The sequence below is a fragment of the Pleurodeles waltl genome, chromosome 2_1 (genome assembly GCF_031143425.1).
Source record: "Pleurodeles waltl isolate 20211129_DDA chromosome 2_1, aPleWal1.hap1.20221129, whole genome shotgun sequence".
NCBI classification, from domain to species: domain Eukaryota; kingdom Metazoa; phylum Chordata; class Amphibia; order Caudata; family Salamandridae; genus Pleurodeles; species Pleurodeles waltl.
The window spans coordinates 296,387,020-296,406,140 of record NC_090438.1 but is presented as its reverse complement, the minus strand read 5'-3'; positions in this window follow the sequence as shown (position 1 = coordinate 296,406,140).

The following is a 19,121-nucleotide window of genomic DNA, read 5'->3' as shown; positions in this document are numbered from 1 at the left end:
AACTGACAGATATTAGCTAATCATTATTTTTCATAGTCCAAGATTAATAATAGGAGCAATAGGAATGAAAAAAGGTTATTGAGAGATCCCACCCCAGATATAGAAGATATCACTTTGTTGTGGGATTATTTTGGCACTTTGCGTGGGCGCACTTATTTTAGCTCTGGGCCTGTGCCTTTACACCTAATTCATTTCATTTATTCCTTTTCATTATTTTAGCATGGCTTTATTTTAGTGGAGATGTTTTATTATTTTTATCAGCTGCCCTCCACAAAAAATTTGTTATTAGTTCTTTTGCACAATATTTCATCATGTGCTCTGCCCAAGGCTGTACATGATAATTTACAGAGTATAACCTGTCCAGGAGTAAGATGTCTAATCTACACAGAAAATACAAATTATCACATCAGGGCAGTTCTTAGAACAACAACAGACTTTGGGCCCGATGGTAGGTGTTAAGTCGGCAGTAGTACTGCCAACAGGCTGGCGGTATATATTCAGCCAACCCACCAATTTACCATTCATACCACCATGGCGGTAGCAGCTGCCCGGACGGAGATATCAATCACCAGCCTGGTGGCTGCTATAGTACTGCTGGCGGCATTTTGAGCCAGCCTACCTCCATGGTTTTCATGGCGTTAGCAATGCCATGAAAACCCTGGCGGTAGGCCCTTCCAGTGACAGGGAATCCCTTCCCTGTCACTGGCAGGAGGCTCACCCACCTCCCCAAACACTCCCTAGATGCCCCCTACTCACCCTCTATCCACACTTCCACCCTCCGCTACCCCAACCCCTCTCCATCCACGCTCCCCCTTCTGATCCCCCAACCCCCCATACACGCACACACCCACAGACACGCACCACACATACACCCACTCACACTGGCATACACACATTCATACATGCATACTTCTAGTCATGCTCGCACACATCCGTGCACACATTCACTCTGACATGCAGACACGCATTCACATTTCCTTTCTTACACACATTCACACTCATGTATACACCCACGCAAACAACACTACACACACAGAAGCATTCATTCACGCACTCACACATTCATGCACATAACCCCACACACACACACACACACAAAACACCCCGCACCTCCCTCCCCTGTCGGATGCCCAACTTACCTTCATCCAGCTGGTCTTCTGGCAGGGAATGGGACGGGGCACTGTTACCGTCATGATACGGCTGGTGGCGGTCTACTGGCGTGGCGGTGCTGGTGGTAGCACCACCTTACCACCATCTGCCAGTATAGCCATGGCAAGATTTCCACCCTTCTTGTGGCGGAAGTCCGGCTGTGGTCATAATCTGGTGTACGGATGGTAGCCATGGTGGCGATCTTTTGGCATGATACGGCTGGCGGTGGTCTACTGGCGTGGCGGTGCTGGTGGTAGCACCATCTTACCACCATCATCCAGTTTGGCCATGGCCAGGTTTCCACCCTTCTTGTGGCGGAAGTCCGGCTGTGGTCATAATCTGGTGTACGTATGGTAGACATGGTGGCGATCTTTTGGCGGCCGTCACCGCAGCGGTAGGCGGTTTATACCGCCAATGTCATAATGTGCGCCTTTGTTATAAAACAACACGCTGCCCCAAACCAGGTTAGAGGGGACATTCCAGTCAGCCATCTCCATCTGTATCATGTTGTTGCACTCTGCTGTACTTGGCATTGCTGCTCCATCTACTTGGGAGGACTGTCAGCAAACCAACAGGCAATCTCCTACGTATTATTTAGGTATGTGGATTGGGCTTCCTTGCAGATACTAGTATGGGCAGATTAGGGCTAACGCACCCAACGCTGTCATGTAGATATTTAGTTGTGCAGGTAGGGACTTCAGATTTACTAGTGTGACATGATGTTGGGACTTTTTATCTTTTTCTTGTTCCTGGTCACAATGATAATTGTGTTGTGTTTCATCTTCCTAATAATAGCAGTTCATGCCTTTTTATGTAGAACACAGTTGTTTCAGCAAATGTATTGAACCAAATCCTGCTTCTGTGTGTCTTTGCATGTCTGAGACTTATATGATTGAGAGAAAGGGGTAAGCTCTGTTCCACCATGACTTCCCTGAGGAGTCTGGGTGTCGTGCATCAGGATGCCACAAATCATCTTCACTTTTGGGTTTGGGTGAGTTGTTGCTTGCTAGCTGAAAAAGGTTAGGCTAACAGCTACCAGATGGTGTGGGATAGACACAGTTCCCCACACATGGTGGTGCTGCCGCTCAAAACCAACAGTCTCATCACCATGACAAGAGATCTACTACAATGTATATGGTGGAAGCAGCAGAAGATAACTGGATCACCAAACATGAAGCAGTATTCCTATCAGAAAAACAACAATGGATGATGTATTTCTATATATTCACCAACTTGCAGAAGGGAAAACACCCCTCACCTCAGTACGACCAATTGTGTCAGATATTGGATCTGCTCTGGAATGACAATCACAATGTTCCAACTACTTCTTGAGTCCATTGGTAGAGAAAATACCATCCTACCTAAGAGACACTAAAATCATCCTCAAAGGAATAACCCATGACCCTACATCAGAGATACTGGTGACTATGGATGTGAAAGCTTTTTTACAGTGGCATTCCTCAAGAAGAATCTTTAAGAGTGCTAGAAACATTACATCAACATCTTGTACCATCAAATATCTTCTGGTTTAATCACCTCAAATAACTCAGATTATACAAACCTCATCAGTGTTAGTAGCATCGAAACAGTAACACTGGTGTTAGGTCCCAATGTGATTCAAAGCGGACCTGTTTCTTTGGAGTATCAGACTGGAAGGTTCAATTAGTAGTACTTCCAATCAAGTGCTGGATCTACCTCATTGAGTTCTCCCCTTGATCCTGTACCTCCCATGATATGGAAAGATCTGAGGGATGAACTTATTACCCTGCACATTGCTGCTATTTAACCAATCATTGGAGATGGGAGAGATACCTCGAATATGGAAGGAGGCCCTTGTTATCCCCCTTCTAAAGAAGCCCACAGCAGACCCTTTGGTGTTGAGCAATTTCAGACCCAAAGTGCTCCTTCCATTTCCTGTGAAAATATTGGAGCGATATGTGAGTGGGAGACTGCCCCAAATTTTGGAAACTCATTCCCTTTTAGAGGATGAACAATTTGGGTCCATGCCTGGGCATGGCACAGAATCAGCCCTACTCTTCACTATGGATGAGTAACAGATGATGGTGGACAGGGGTCAGTCGACAGTCCTGATTATGTTGGATCTGTCAGCTGCATTTTGCACTGTCAACCATAAAAATCTTCTGGGCAGATTAGCTGAAATTGGAGTGAGAGGAACAGTACTGAAGTGGATGGGATCTAATCTATTGGATGGGTGTCAGGTTGTTGCTTTCCCCCCATTACTCTGACTTGAAAAGTTTGCATCAAGGAGTCCCACAGGGCTCGGTCCTTAGCCCAGTTCTGTTCAATGTCTCTATGAGGTCACTGATTTCTCTAATAAAGACTCATGACATTAGACTGGTCAACCATGCAGACAACACACACTTGATCCTGTCCCTTAAGAATGGCCAGCAAGACTCAGTGGTGGTTTTTCATAAATGATTACTGGGCATTGTTAACTTGATGAATTTACATTTTCTCTTAAATTAAATAGGGATAAAAATGAATTCTTATCTTGATTGGCAAGCAGAATCCCAATGGATTTTCCCCCTAACTGCTGGCCTTTTCAAACAGATGGGGAACTACAAAAATCTAGTATAGTACCAAATTTTGGGGTGCTATATGATGACAAACTATCCTTGGAAGGGCATGTCACCAAAGTTGCAAGCACTGGCTTTGCACTCTTACAGGGTCTCCTACCCACTCAAGCTAAATCCATCATTATGCGCAGTGTTATACTTTAGAAAAAAAAGACACTGATTTTAACAGTAAAGTAACATTACAGTTCAGTTACCTATCCCACTTCCTCTCACCCACCTCAGAAACAGGAAGAGAGATGCAAGCCCCACTTTGTGCAGTTTAACGTTGTTTAATACATGACACTTGGGTTGGGTAGATAACAAAATTTGTATCTTCGTATCCTATTACATCAATTTAGCACAATGGATATGTCTGTAAATACAACATTTTCAACCATCTTGTCCCATGTCATGGTTTCTCGTTTCCTGCTTTAATCTCATGTCGTTCAAGTCCCATTCCGTTCTTCCTCCCTGTTTCACCCCACTTAGATCATTCTGTGGTGTATCCCACATTCAGCTTGTACCCATTTCGCAAATTCCCATTAAAAATTGCTTTTGAGTGGAAAACCGTTTATTCGTCCATCTCAAAGCTACACACTTCGTTGCCATGGTCAAACCTAATTACAGTAACTTCTCCAGATGTTTTGTTTGTTTAGTGTGAGTTATTAGTCCCAACAGACTCATCTGTATTGTTGGCTGCAGTTGTAGCTCAGTCAATATCCCAGAGTCTGAACCACCTCACCACAGAAAGTACTAACACCTGGGCATGTCCACCACATGTGAATATAAGTGCCTTCTGTTGTTCTGCATTTGGGACATTGTTCCTGTTTGGAAGGGTCTAGCCAGTGCAACCACTCTGGTGTGATGTACTCCCTGCGTACACACTAATAGTGTATAAGTTTCAATCGTGCATTAGGTGTTAACCTCCTACAATTACCCAACATAGTTGCCCAGTCCTTTCCCCCAACTCCATGCTCATGTTACCTTTCCATTGTGTTCTCAGTGTGGTCATAAGGGTAGCCGTAGACAGTATCAATAATGAGTAAATTTTAGTAATACGTTTGCCCTCTCCTCCCATGTCTGGGAGAGCCTGGTTTAATACATGCATTTCTGGCTCTTGCGAATTGCCACTGCCAGGCCAGCGTATGCCAGGAAACACCCTCCAGCTATCCCCCATTTATCAAAGGAAGCAGCATTACCCCACGATCTGCCCATCCTCATAAAAGTGTCCCATGGGATATCTCTCGCCTCTGTTTCTTAAGATCTGAGGCATCGTTGGGCTAATCCCAGTGCATCAGGAAACCAGCTGCTGCATATAGATATATTCTTCCCTTTCACTTGTCTTTGCCTTCCCCCATATATCTAGCAGGGTCTTTATCAGTGTCAGTAATGCTACTTGTTTTTTTGGGGGGAATAGAGGTAATTCCAGTAATGTCCATGGGTGCACCAAGCATGCCAGCATCCCTGCTACTGGGTCAGTGTTCTCCTAAAACCATGGTACTGGATGTTGAAGGTGTGCCGCACATTATTAGGTGCTGAAAGTCGGTGCCTGCAATCCTCCACTATCCCACTGTAGTTTCAAGACCTCCAAAATTATCTGTGCCCTCCCATTCCCCAAGTAAAGCAACTGGAGCAACTCATTCACTTGATGGAAACAGAACTGGGGTATGCAGATCGTGATGGGTTGCAGCACATATAATACTCGAGGCAACATAATAATTTTGCTGATTGTGATGCGCCCCATTAGGGACAACTGAAATTGCAGCCACCTGTGCTCACTTCGTTCAAGGGTAACCAGTAAAGTGTCCACATTAGAATCAGATGTTTAATCTAAATTTGAACTCAAGTGCACCACCAGGTATATCACTAGTGTCATCTGGATCTTTATGTTAGGCAGACTCACATCTTCAGGTACATTTTCCCGTATGGGATACAGCACCGACTTGTCAGCGTTGAGCCGGAATCCTGAATGTGCTCCCACCCTTGCTAAGGTACTGTACATTGCCCACCATGTGGTCACTGGATTTCTCAATGTTAACAATATATCATCAGCATATAATGAAATAACTTCCTGCTTACTACCACCCATATTCCATCATCTTTGTGTTGGATGTGTATAATTTGGGCTGAAAGCTCTATGAGCAAAGCAAATATTGAAGGGTGAGAGGGTACCCCTGCTAGGTCCCTCTATCTACTGACCAGCTGTCTAACCGTCTGTTGCCCACTTTCACTCTGGCTTTGCTTGCAGTATAGAGCAGCTTCACCCATCTCGGGTAGTCCAGCCCCAACCTATAACATTGTAGTGTGCATTCCATAAACACACAATTCACAGTGTTGAAAGCCTTATAGGCATCCAAGCTAGCAACTGCACAGGGTTCCCCTCCCTACATGGCTTGTTCCATAGTAAGGAACACCTTTCATATATGGTGGGAGCAATGCAGCTGCCCACAAATGCTGCCTGATCAGAGTGTATTATACCCTATGCTGCTTTTGCTAGGCATTGTGCCAATATTTTTCCTAGTATTTTAGCATCCACATTGATCATTGACAATGGGCATTTTGATGAGCAGTCAGTGGGATCCCTCCCTGGTTTAGGCAAGACCACTATATTTGCTCCCACAGTGATGCTTATAACACCACAATCAAAAATGCCTCTCTGTACATAGCCAGCAAAGGAGTATTTCTAATGGAATTCAACAGATAGATACCTGGTGTTTTCCCTATGTCCATGTGTTTAATGGCCACCTAATATCCGACTCCTCTATCAGAGCATTCAAAACAGCCCTTAAGTCATCATCCACTTTAGGTAAGTCGGCCTCATCCAAGACGACATCTATCCCTGCCACATCACTACAACTCTGTTGCACATATAGCACCTGTAAGATTCTGCGAACCGGTCCAAGATATCAGATTGAGCCATCAGAATCTCTCTGGTTGAAGCCCTGAAGGACACAACAGCTTTGTCACTTCTTTTATTGATCAACCATGCCAAAAAGCATCCAGATTGATCCCCGTGCTTGTGCTGGATCTCTATGGGGGTCATTCTGACCCCCGCAGCGGCAGAAGCCGCCCGCCTGGCGGGAACCGCCAGAAGACCGTACCGCGGTCAAAAGACCGCGGCGGTCATTCTGACTTTCCCGCTGGGCTGGCGGGCGACCGCCAAAAGGCCGCCCGCACGCCCAGCGGGAAAGCCCCAGCAACGAGGATGCCGGCTCCAAATGGAGCCGGCGGAGTTGCTGGTGTGCGACGGGTGCAGTTGCACCCGTCGCGATTTTCAGTGTCTGCCAAGCAGACACTGAAAATCTCAATGGGGCCCTGTTAGGGGGCCCCTGCAGTGCCCATGCCAGTGGCATGGGCACTGCAGGGGCCCCCAGGGGCCCCATGACACCCGTTCCCGCCATCCTGTTTCTGGCGGTGAAAACCGCCAGAAACAGGATGGCGGGAAGGGGGTCGGAATCCCCATGGCGGCGCTGCTTGCAGCGACGCCGTGGAGGATTCCCTGGGGCCGCGGGAAACCGGCGGGAAACCGCCGGTTTCCCTTTTCTGACCGCGGCTGTACTGCCGCGGTCAGAATGGCCCCAGAAGCACCGCCAGCCTGTTGGCGGTGCTTCCGCGGTCGTTGGCCCTGGCGGTCCATGACCGCCAGGGTCAGAATGACCCCCATGTCTGTTCTATAATCATGTTTCCATAAGGATTCTTGAGCCTCATTCATTTCAGCCATTAGTGTATGTTGCCTTTTTTAAGTTTCCTCATCATGTGGGGCTTGCTTATCTATATTTGCTGTTGTCTGTTCTGGTGTTGTAACAGTGCTCCCCAGTGATCTTCCCACCCATAAGTCGTGGCCATGCGTTTCCCTCTTATGGCCACCTTGAAGGCTTCCCACACCACCCTGACCGAGGAACGGTTCCCACATTTACATCAAAGAATTCCCTCACTTCATTTCTGATTTCCTCTCGGAATGCTTAGTTGTGTAAAGCACAAGGTTGAAATCTCTATTGTAGTATCGGCGCAACATAGGCCTGACCTTGCAGTTCTACTGCAAGTGGGGCGATGTGCGAGAGAGACCGGTCCGAGTACCGGGTCATTCCAAAGTGTGAAACCTGTTCTGGGTGGGTAAACATCTAATCTATTCTAGAAAAGTCCCTTGTGGTGTAGAAAAAAAGAATAGCCTCTCGTCTGATCGTGCCTTAGCCTCCATAATTCTATCAAGTTGAGAATGTCCATGCCTTCCAATGGCACCCTGGAGGATATGCGCATGTACAGTGTTATACTTAGCAGGCTGGACTATTGGAAGGCCCTATTACTCGAAACCCAAGACTATCTGATTTTACAGACTGCACAGAATTCAAGTGGTGGCAGCTAAACTGGCCCTAAATACACCTGCTGATCTTCTGCATCCAATGCTGTGATGGACTTGCACCAGCTCCCACTGAGGCAGAGGATCACTTTCAAAGCCATGTGTATTGTGTTCAAACTTTACATGGCAAAGGTTCTGTGCTTCTACAATGTAGATTTGAAAGCTATACCCCTGGGAGATGTCTCCTTTCGAGTACTGCTAACCCGGTATGCATAAACAAATTTCATAAGAGCAGACAAGGAGGTTGTGCTTTTGCAGCCAAGGCAGCCCAGATTTAGAACAAATTTCCTCCCATTTTAGATCAGCAACCAAGCTGTTGCATTTTAGGAAAGCTGTAAATAATTATGGACTTGTAATGGGACTCCATTTCTCTGACAGTCTTTGTGCTTGATTGCCCATGTGGCTCTTACAAGAAATTATTTTCAATTTGATCATACATTCTTCCTCCAGATTCACAAGACTTCCATGGGCAGCCTATTTGTCTCTTGTATCACTTGTCCATATGTCCATAATTTTGAGATGAAATGTACATAACAGCACAAACCTTTATATCAACAATATTATAGTTTGCAAGCTATAACTAGACAATGGGCCTGATTCACAAAGATAAACTTAGGCTTTTGGTCTGAACTTAGACCAAAAGTCTAAGTTTATGACTGGGAATTCACAAAGGGCATTAACGAGTATTATCTTTATGTCCGCAATTGGGGCATATCCTTGCCCTGAGTGCGGACATAAAGATAGTACTTGTAAGTGCCCTTTGTGAATTCCCAAAGTTGTAAATGTAGGCTTTTGATCTAAATTTAGACCAAAAGTCCAAGTTTACTTTTGTGAATCAGGCCCGTGTGTTTATAATCTAGAGAGGTAACAAGATGTTGGTTAAGGAGTTTAGTAACTAGCTTACTACCATAAATGAATTTCTAAACTTCACAGTCACTATGAACAGTAAAGAACTGTATTTTCTTGATCTAAAGTTAGTGCATAACAACAATCCTTGAAATGTGAAGTATTCTACAAACCTACTGATAGGAACAACTTACTGTGATTCAATAGCTTCCATTTGAGATCACTAAAGGAGAACCTTCCGCTATCCCAATTACACCAATTGAGAAACTGAACTACCAATAATGATTACAAAAAACATGCAGAAAAACTGTTCTTCAAACTAGTGGACACGCATTACCCCAATAGTTTAGTTCTACTAAACATGCTCAACATTACCACTATGAAAAACTCTATTACAAACATTCCAAAAGAAGGTTTACTGTGCTATGTAGTTTATTAATATGAGGCAGTTGTCTGGGTTCATTGTGTATAAGATGTTATGTTATGTGTACTTGTAAAGCACACTATCACCTGTGAGGGTCTCCTGACGCTGAACTGGTGTGAGTGCCTAGCCCTGCCTATCATAAGTTGGATAATTGAAAATACAAGTTGTCAGTTTCTTGTGTAGTTCAAGAAGAGAGGAAGAGGCACTAATGTGGAGCCGGAGGGCATTCCACCCTTTAGGAGAAATGTAATAGAGCACTCGGATCTGGTCCTGATCTGGTTCTGTATATGCATGGGATGTGTGCAAGTAGGAGTCATGTGGAGTGGTGGTGTCTGGGTGATTGGTGGATATTGATGCAACTGTTCAGGTAAGTGAACCTGAGTTGTGTAGTGCCTTGAATGTGTGGGTGAGGAATTTGAATTGAGCCTGTTTGTGTATCAGGAGCCAGTGTAGCACCCTAAAGTCTGGTGTAATGTGGGATCCAAATGGTAGTTTGAGAATGAGTCTGTTGAGTTCTGGATGGTTTGTAGTCTTCTAGTGAGCCCACCATAGGACATATTGCCATATTTCAACGTGCTCGCTGGCAGTTTTTCTAGTGTTGCTTGGGAGCCATTTGAAGATTTTTCTCTGCATCGTCAGGGTGTGGAAGAAGGATGCAGTAATGGTGTTGAACTGTGCAGCAATGCCCAGTTTGCTGTTGATGATTATTGTGTGGTTCTTGGCATAGGTTTTGGGTGTGGGTCCAACTTGAGGTGGCCAGCAGTTGGAGTCTCATGGTGAAGTGTTCTTGCCGAAGATCACTACTTCTTTCTTGCAGGTGTTGAGCTTGATACAGTTGGCTTTCATCCAGGTAGCAACTTTGGTTAGGCAGGCAGTGTTTCTTGTGTTGGGGGTCTTGTCCGAGAGGGGAAGTATGAGTTGCATGTCACGTGCAGAGGAGAGGATGTTAATGTTGTGTGTGCGGATTAAATTGACCAGAAGTATCATGTATGCGTTGAAGAAGGCGGGGCTAAGAAGTAAGCTTTTAGGCATTCCACAGAAGACTTCCATGGAGTATGATGCCGGGCTGACAGGTTGAGTTCCATCTGTTAAGAAGGAGCAGATCGAGAGTAGAGCGGGTCTGAGTTCTTGTATGCCAAACTTGTGCCAGTGCAAGTTGAGAATAGGGTTTGAGACTATGCCAAATAATACAGGGAGGTCCAGGAGAATGAGTGTAGTTGTGGTGACTGGCCATATGTTGACACCTGCTCAGTGGAAATTTGAATTGCGGTGATGCAAGGATAGACTTTGCATTTTCCTTTTGTGCCTCGATTGTGTAGATTTAGGACTGACGTAAACCCTTTGTCATTGGAAGCCTACTGGTTGTGTGCTCTTGCTGTTATGTGACTTAGCATTCATGACTTATGTGCCCTACATGTATAAATGCTGTATTGCAGTCATTGTGAGTATGCAGACACGTAGCGGTAGGGCCTTATGTCCAAGGAGGTCACAGGATGTGCACATTTTCGACTGTTGTCTAGGTAGTTACAGCCTAATTGTTGTCTCATTTCTTTGTTTGACATGAGGAATGGGAAAGTGCATTTTTTAACCCATTTCAGAGTTTCTACAACTGCTATTTGGTGTCTTTTTGTGTCTAACTGGTTGTTGTCGGGACAATGTGTAAGTTAGACATGTTGGAGACTGAGCAATTGCAAATGACTGTCTTTGTAATTTATATTTAAGGGAATGGCTGTTCTTAGCTTTGTTATTTGTAAGACACGGAGGTGAGTAATGCCCTCTGTAAGTCCACTTCGTGTATACCTGAGTTGGTGTCTAAAATTCTGAAGGTGATTTATGGTTGGAGTATTGATGTGTAGTGTGGAGTGGAAGCCAAAGGAGTATTTGGAGGGATGATGGAGAACTACCTGCTGTTGCATTAACCTCAGGAAATAAAATCTTACCTTCTACTTAAACAGCTCAACACTGTTATACAAATACTTTGCCCTCCAACTTCAACAGTAACCAGTGCTTAATTTGAGCAAGTGGTTTCTGGTGTTCGGCACCATCACTTAATTTTCAACACCTGCACTTATTAAAGTTTGCCACATGGTGGCTCTATTTCGAAATGAGTACAAGAACAGTCAAATATACTCTAAAAATGACTAATATCTGCCATTCAAGCCAATCTTATAGCTTTGGGGGCCTGGAGTAATGTGAATTGTCACACTTGTAGGAGTATGATGGCTAGTAGTTACATTGGTTGTGTCATTCGCAGAGCTGGCAGGGGCAATGGGAGCAAGCTGCAGTAGCCTCCTAACAAGAGCCTTGGTACTTATTCTTTTCACATATTAACACTGACAGTAACCTAATAGTAGGAATCTTACTCAATCTTTATGTGATGATACTTCTTAATATGGCCCTCATTACATCCCTGGCAGTCGGTGATAAAGCAGTGGTAACACCGCCAGCCGGATGGCAGTAAAAAAAAATGGAATCATGACCACGGCGGAAACCGCCACACATGCAGCCACTTTAACACTACGACCACCACGGCGGTACCAACAAACACCGCAGCGGTAACCGCCAACAGCCAGGTGGAAGACAATGTACCTCCTACTACATTACAACCCACCCATCCGCCAGCTTATCCGGGGTGGTACCAACGCTATCAAAAGCATGGCGGAAACAGAACACAGAAGGGAAACAACTCACCTCTCAACACTTAAGGAAGAACCAGGACGCCATTGAGCCCAAGCTGCAGGTGTTCCCCATGCTGGTGTATCTTCTCATACACCAGGAACACCAACGGCGGCGAAGACGACCACGTTGAGTACTGCACCTAGCACACAAGGGAGGGAGGAGGAAAAAGAGATTGAAACTCAAACACAACATGCAACACCCACACCCTCACTCCCAACACTATACACACAAACACATGCAACAACATTGCATATACACCCTGTAACCCTCTGGAATAATCCAAGGACAAAAGGAATGGAGTAAAATGAATGTAATATTAGTAATACTATGAAATACGTTCATAAGGAAAAAACTGTATGTACAATATATACAAAAGGCGAGACAATGTCCACTAAAAAATTGTCCGTGGCCCACTGGGCCAAAACACATACGCCAAGCCAACACTTGACTCCTGCCTCAATACAGAGAGAACACTGCAGGGGCATCAGGTCGAAAACACACAGGCACCTCAGGGGGATGGGGAATGGGAGGGCACCTCAGCCGGAAGATGGTATAACACCACTGCTCCTGGAGGGGGCTCCATGCCCACTGCTTGGTCCTGGGGAGTGCAAGGCCACAGTCTCTCAAGCGAGTGGCTTACCCACTGCTTGATCCTGGGGAGTGCAAGGCCACAGTCCCTCAAGTGTGTGCTTTGCCCACTGCTTGGCCCTGGGGAGTGCAAGGCCACAGTCTCTCAAGTGGGTGGTTTGCCCACTGCTTGGTCCTGGGGAGTGCAAAGCCACAGTCTCTCAAGTGGGTGGTTTGCACACTGCTTGGTCCTGGGGAGTGCAAGGCCACAGTCTCTCAAGTGGGTGCCAGTTTTCCACTGGTTCCGGAGAGGGCCTTGTGCCCAGTGTGCTTCATCCTGGGAAGGATGGGGTGAGTGGATGGCTTTTCCACTGGTTCAGGAGGGGGCTTTGTACCCAGTGTGCTTCATCCTGGCATATAGGGGCTGAGTGGATGCCTTCTTCCACTGGTTCTGGAGGGGGCCTTGTGCCAAGTGTGCTTCATCCAGGCAAGGAGGGGCTGAGTGGATGCCTTCTTCCACTGGTTCTGGAGGGGGCTTTGTGCCAAGTGTGCTTCATCCTGGCAAGGAGGGGCTGAATGGATGCCTTCTTCCACTGGTTCCACCTGGGTGTCACAACAACAGCTTTTGCATGGGCCAGGATGCACTGCTGCCCATATAGTCACCACTACACACTGCTCTCCGGCGGTGACGGCTGCTCAGTGAATGCCAGTTGCGCTGCAGGTGGTGGTGCTGGCAGTTGTGGTGGTAGCCTCCAGGCCGTCGCCTGCAACCTTGGACGGCTGTCCACTGGGGCTGCTGCTGCTGGCAGTAGTGTTGCTGGCGACGGGGCAGGTGGCAGTGCTGGCCGCAGTGCAGGTGGCAGTGCTGGCCAGGGTGCAGGTGGCGATACTGGCAGTTGTGGTGGTAGCCTCCAGGCCTTCACCTGCAGCCTAGGACGGCTGCCCACTGGGGCTGCTGTGCTGGCAGTGGTGTTGCTGGTGGCGGGGCAGGTGGCAGTGCTGGCCGCTGTGCAGGTGGTGGTGCTGGCCACAGTGCAGGTGGCAGTGCTGGCTGCGGTGCAGGTGGCGAAACTGGCAGTTGTGGTGGTAGCCTCCAGGTCTTCACCTGCAGCCTTGGACAGCTGCCCACTGGGGCTGCTGCTGCTAGCAGTGGTGCTACTGGTGGCGGGGCAGGTGGCGGTGCTGGCCCCGGTACAGGTGGCAGTGCTGGCCGCGGTGCTGGTGGCGGTGCTGGCTCCAGTGCAGGTGGTGGTGCTGGCCGCGGTGCAGGTGGCGATACTGTCAGTTGTGGTGGTAGCCTCCAGGCCTTCACCTGCAGCCTCGAACGGCTGCCCACTGGGGCAACTGCTGCTGGCAGTGATGCTGCTGGCAGTGGGGCAGGTGGCAGTGGTGGCTGTGGTGCAGGTGACAATACTGGCAGTTGTGGTGGTAGCCTCCAGGCCTTCACCTGCTGCCTCGGACGGCTGAAGTGCCATGGCTGGTGTTCTGTGCCCCTTCATGCCCTTGGCAGATGGTGGAGCCTCCTTGCTTCTGCCAGCTAGAGTCTTTGACTTGGCCTTGCTGGCTGGTTCTGCCACCTTCCCCTTGGTGGACGCTGTCCCCTTCTTGCCCTTGCCAGGCGGCGGACCCTTCATGGCCTTGGCAGCTGTGGGTGGCACACTGGCTGGGCTGACGGGTGCCTCCTCGGAGCCTCTCACAGCTGCAGAAACCACAGAAACCGTGGATTGGGTGGCTGAGGTGCTGGACTAGGTTCTGGCCACCCTGGCCCGAGGTGAAGGACGGGGGGAGAGGGGTAGGGAAGAGGTCAATGTTGGCGAGGAAAAGCTTCTTAGGGACACTGGGGCGGGAAGAGGGTGAAGGTTTGGGAGTGGAGGAAGAGGGAGTGGTTGTAGGAGGTGTCAGTCTGCTGTGTTTGGGTGCAGGTGCATGGGCTGGATGCTGTTGTGAGATGGATGGATGTTGGGTGGGTATATGCTTGCAATTGTGTACTTTGGGAAGAGGGGTCACAGACAATCAATCAATCAATCAATCATTTATAAAGCACGCTATGTACCCGTTAGGGTTTCGAGGCGCTGGGGGGGGGTGCTGCTATCGTTCGAAGAGCCATGTCTTGAGGAGTCTCCTGAAGGTGAGGAGGTCCTGGGTCTGGCGCAGTGAGGTCGGGAGTGAGTTCCAGGTTTTGGCGGCGAGGTAGGAGAAGGATCTGCCGCCAGAGGTCTTGCGCTGGATTCGGGGGACGATGGCGAGGGCAAGGTTGGCAGAGCGTAGTTGTCGTGAGGGAACGTAGAAGTTGAGTTTGGTGTTCAGGTAGGCGGGTCCGGTGTCGTGTAGAGCCTTGTGTGCGTGGGTGAGGAGTTTAAAGGTGATCCTCTTGTCCACGGGGAGCCAGTGGAGGTCCTTCAGGTGAGGGGAGATGTGACATCGGCGGGGTATGTCGAGGATCAGGCGGGCGGATGCGTTCTGGATGCGTTGGAGTCGTTTGATGTCTTTTGTTGGGATGCCTGTGTAGAGTGCGTTGCCGTAGTCGAGTCTGCTACTGACGAGGGCTTGGGTCACTGTCTTTCTGGTTCCTGTTGGAATCCACTTGAAGATCCTGCGGAGCATTCGGAGGGTGTTAAAACAGGAGGATGAGACTGCGTTGACCTGTTTGGACATGGTGAGGGTGGAGTTGAGGATGAAGCCGAGATTTCGTGCGTGGCTGGCTGGGGTGGGTGGGGGGCCCAGGGCGGTGGGCCACCACGAGTCGTTCCAGGCCGAGGGGGTGCGCCGGAGGATGAGGACTTTCGTCTTGTCGGAGTTGAGTTTCAGGCGGCTGTTGTTCATTCACTCGGCGATGGATTTCAGTCCCTCGTGGAGGTTGGCTTTGTCGGTGAGAGGATCTTTGGTCAGGGAGAGGACGAGTTGGGTGTCGTCGGCGTAGGTGAGGATGCTGAGGTTGTGCTGGCGGGCCAGTTGTGCGAGGGGGGCCATGTAGACGTTGAATAGCGTTGGGCTTAGTGAGGAGCCTTGGGGTACGCCGCAGATGAGGTTGGTGGCATTGGAGCGGAAAGGTGAGAGTCGGACCCTATGGGTTCTGCCGGAGAGATAGGAGGAGATCCATTTGAGGGCCTTTTCTTGGATGCCGGCTTCGTGTAAGCGGGTTAGTAGGGTGCGGTGGCAGACTGTATCGAAGGCGGCTGATAGGTCTAGGAGGATCAGGGCTGAGGTTTCGCCGTTGTCCATTTGTAGTCTGATGTCATCTGTGGCAGCGAGGAGTGCAGTCTCTGTGCTGTGGTTTCGCCTGAAGCCAGATTGGGAGGGGTCAAAGATGGAGTTGTCTTCTAGGTAGTGGGGGAGCTGTGCGTTGACAATCTTCTCGATGACTTTCGCTGGGAAAGGGAGGAGGGAGATCGGTTGGAAGTTTTTGAGATCGTTGAGGTCAGCCTTAGGTTTCTTGAGGAGGGGTTGAATTTCTGCGTGCTTCCAGCTGTCCGGGAAGGTAGCGGTGTTGAAGGAAAGGTTGATGATCTTTCGGAGTGCGGGGCGATGGTGGCGTCGGCTTTGTTGAACACGTGACGTGGGCAGGGGTCAGAGGGAGATCCTGAGTGGATGGAGTTCATGGTCTTTAGGGTTTCGGCGTCGTCTACTTGGGTCCAGGTGGTGATGTGGTCGGCGTGGGAAGAGTTGTTGGGGGTGGGGTCTGGCGGAGGTGAGGTGTTGAAGCTGTCGTGGATGGCTGCAATTTTCTGGTAGAAGAAGGTGGAGAGATCGTTGCAGAGTTTCTGGGATGGAGGGATGTCGTTGACAATGGCGTTGGGGTTGGCGAGTTCTTTCACGATGCCGAAGAGTTCCTTGCAGTCGTGAGCGTTGTTGTTGAGGCGTTCTGTGAAGTGGGAGCGCTTCGCGAGTTGGATCCGTTGGTGGTGTTCACGGTTGGCTTCCTTGAGGGTAGCAAGGTTCTCGGGTGTGCGCTCGAGGATCAATTTTTTCTTGAGTTTCTGGCAGGTGCGTTTGGAACACAGTGGGAGAGGACACAGGGGATGTGTGCATGGATTTGGGGGTGGTGTCTGCCAGTGAGGGCCGTGTAGTGATACGCGTGCTGGTGATGGAGGTAGTGGATGAGGATGTAGTGCATGGAGGTGTGAGTGGAGACGCTACTAGGAGGGGAGTGGAGGAGGAGGGGACACAGTGGATGCAGTGGATGTTGGTGTGTCTGCATGTGAATGGTGCTTGTGTGAGTGCCTATGAGATGGAGTGTGGTTTGCCTGAGCCACTTCTGTGTGTTGATTTGGGTGATTGCTGGTCTGAAGGTGTGCTTGGGATAGGCTGGGGTTGAGGGGATTGGGACTGGGTAGAAGAAGTAGGAGGGGGGAGGCTAGAGACAGGGACAATGGCTGCTATCAGTGGGGTGCCAGAGCCTTGAATGCTCTCTGTTGGGCCTCCACGCCAGAGTGAATGCCCTCCAGGTATGCATTTGTTTGTTGCAAATGCCCTGCTACACCCTGGATGGCATTCAGTATGGATGACTGCCCAACAGTGAGGGATCTCAGGAGGTCAATAGCCTCCTCACTGAGGGCAGAAGGGCTGACTGGGGCAGGGCCTGAGGTGCCTGGTGTGAAGGAGATGCCCACCCTCCTGGGCACAGAGGTGTCCGCCACCGCCATGGAGCTAGTGTCCCCTCCTGTCTCCGTCGTGGTGCTCCCCTCGCCCTCCGTCCCACTGGTGCCCTCACCCTTGGTGGATTCGGCCTCCAAGCCCATGTGGGATGCAGCTCCCTCTGTCACCGGTGCCTCTGTTCCTCCTCCAGATGATGCTAATGCACACAAGGACAGGGTAACAAAACAAGAAGTGGGGGGGAGACAGAGGATACACTTGGTCAGTGCCAGCAACAGCACTACCGTTGGTGTACACAACACACAGGGATCAGCCCTATGCACTAGGCCATGCACTAACAGTTACAAAGCTAGTCACCAGCCCATGGAGTACAATGCCTAACGCCATTAGCTGCACACCTGAAACCCACAAGATCCTGCACAGTAGTAGATGCCCACTAACACTATTGAGGTTGGAGTGCTTCAGAGCCTGCACAACATGGGACCTACCCTGCTAGGTTCGCCCTGGCCTAGGGGCACCCACAGCCCACACCCCCCACCCAGGTAAAACCTTAACGCGCACAAAGTCATGATTCCTGATCTGTACTCACCCCCTTGTGGCAGCTGTGATGCCTTCAAGCTCCCATCCAACTCCAGATAGGCCACCGCTAGGACGTGGAACATCAGGTGGGTCAGGGTACAACGGGCACCCCTTCCTCGTTTGGAGGCCAGCCCCAGCTGGGCCTCCGCCATCTTCCTTGCTCAGCGGCGCAGGTCCTCCCACCATTTGTGGCAGTGGGTGCTCCGTCTGTTAAAGACCCCCAGGGTCCACACCTCCTTGGCGATGGCACGCCAAATACCCTTTTTCTGATGGGCCCTGACCTGCAGAAAAATATGCATAAAAAAAGAGATTAGTCATACCATCCGGACTGTAACACTCATGGCCCACCATATCCCTTCCATCCCCTTACACACAGACATTGACCACCAGATATGCAGCACTCTGCCCAGGACCCCTCAGCCCCCCCAATACGAGGCTTACACACACAGCAATCCAAACATTCATGGCCCACGCATCATACTCACAGTGTACTCATCTGTTTGTCTGGAGGACCACAGAGTAAAGTGTACTGGGGTAGGACCCCATCCGCCAGTCTCTCCAACTACTCCGAAGTGAAGGTGGGGGACCTTTCCCCAGACACTCGAGCCATTGTCGCTTCCAGACACAGGTCACAGCAGCACTTGCAGTGTAGGTCCTCTCCTGTTGAAGGTCAAGTAGCAAGTGAGTGAACAGATAGAAAGTGGTGGTCACATCTGCGGCAGTGCGTACCATCACCGCCGGCATACATCGACATTGGCTCCTGGAACCTATAGGGCCCAATGATAACCAATGCGAAGTTGCGCAGCGGTCGTCAATCGCCGACCACAATGCCAGCGGAATTACCTCATTTCCACTTGTTTATCCTCACAGGTCAGGCAGCTGCCATTTCAGGGGGCACAGGCCATGGCACCTAACTGCGTCACAGCAGACATTGGCACATCAACTGACTCTCGACTTCACATACTGTTTCTATAAATGAAGAAATGCATTATTATTTTTACATATGTGTGAATATGACCCTCTGCTCACCGTTTTCACCCTAGAGTTCAACTGCTGAGGATGAATAGGAGATGGAGACATCCCCCATGTACAGACCACTTGTGGACCTGGCAACAATGGAGGACAGGCACATTATCCTGAACTACAGATTGATAGGGCCACAATCCAAGAACTATGTGCCCAATTGGAGCCAGACCTGATTTCAGCTATCCGCCAGCCCACAGGTATCCCCCCTCTAGTGCAGGTCCTGTCAGTGCTCCATTTCCTGGCAAGTGGTTCCTTCCAAGCGACAGTGGCCATGGCATCAGGGATGTCTCAGCCAATGTTCTCAAACGTGCTGACCAGAGTGTTG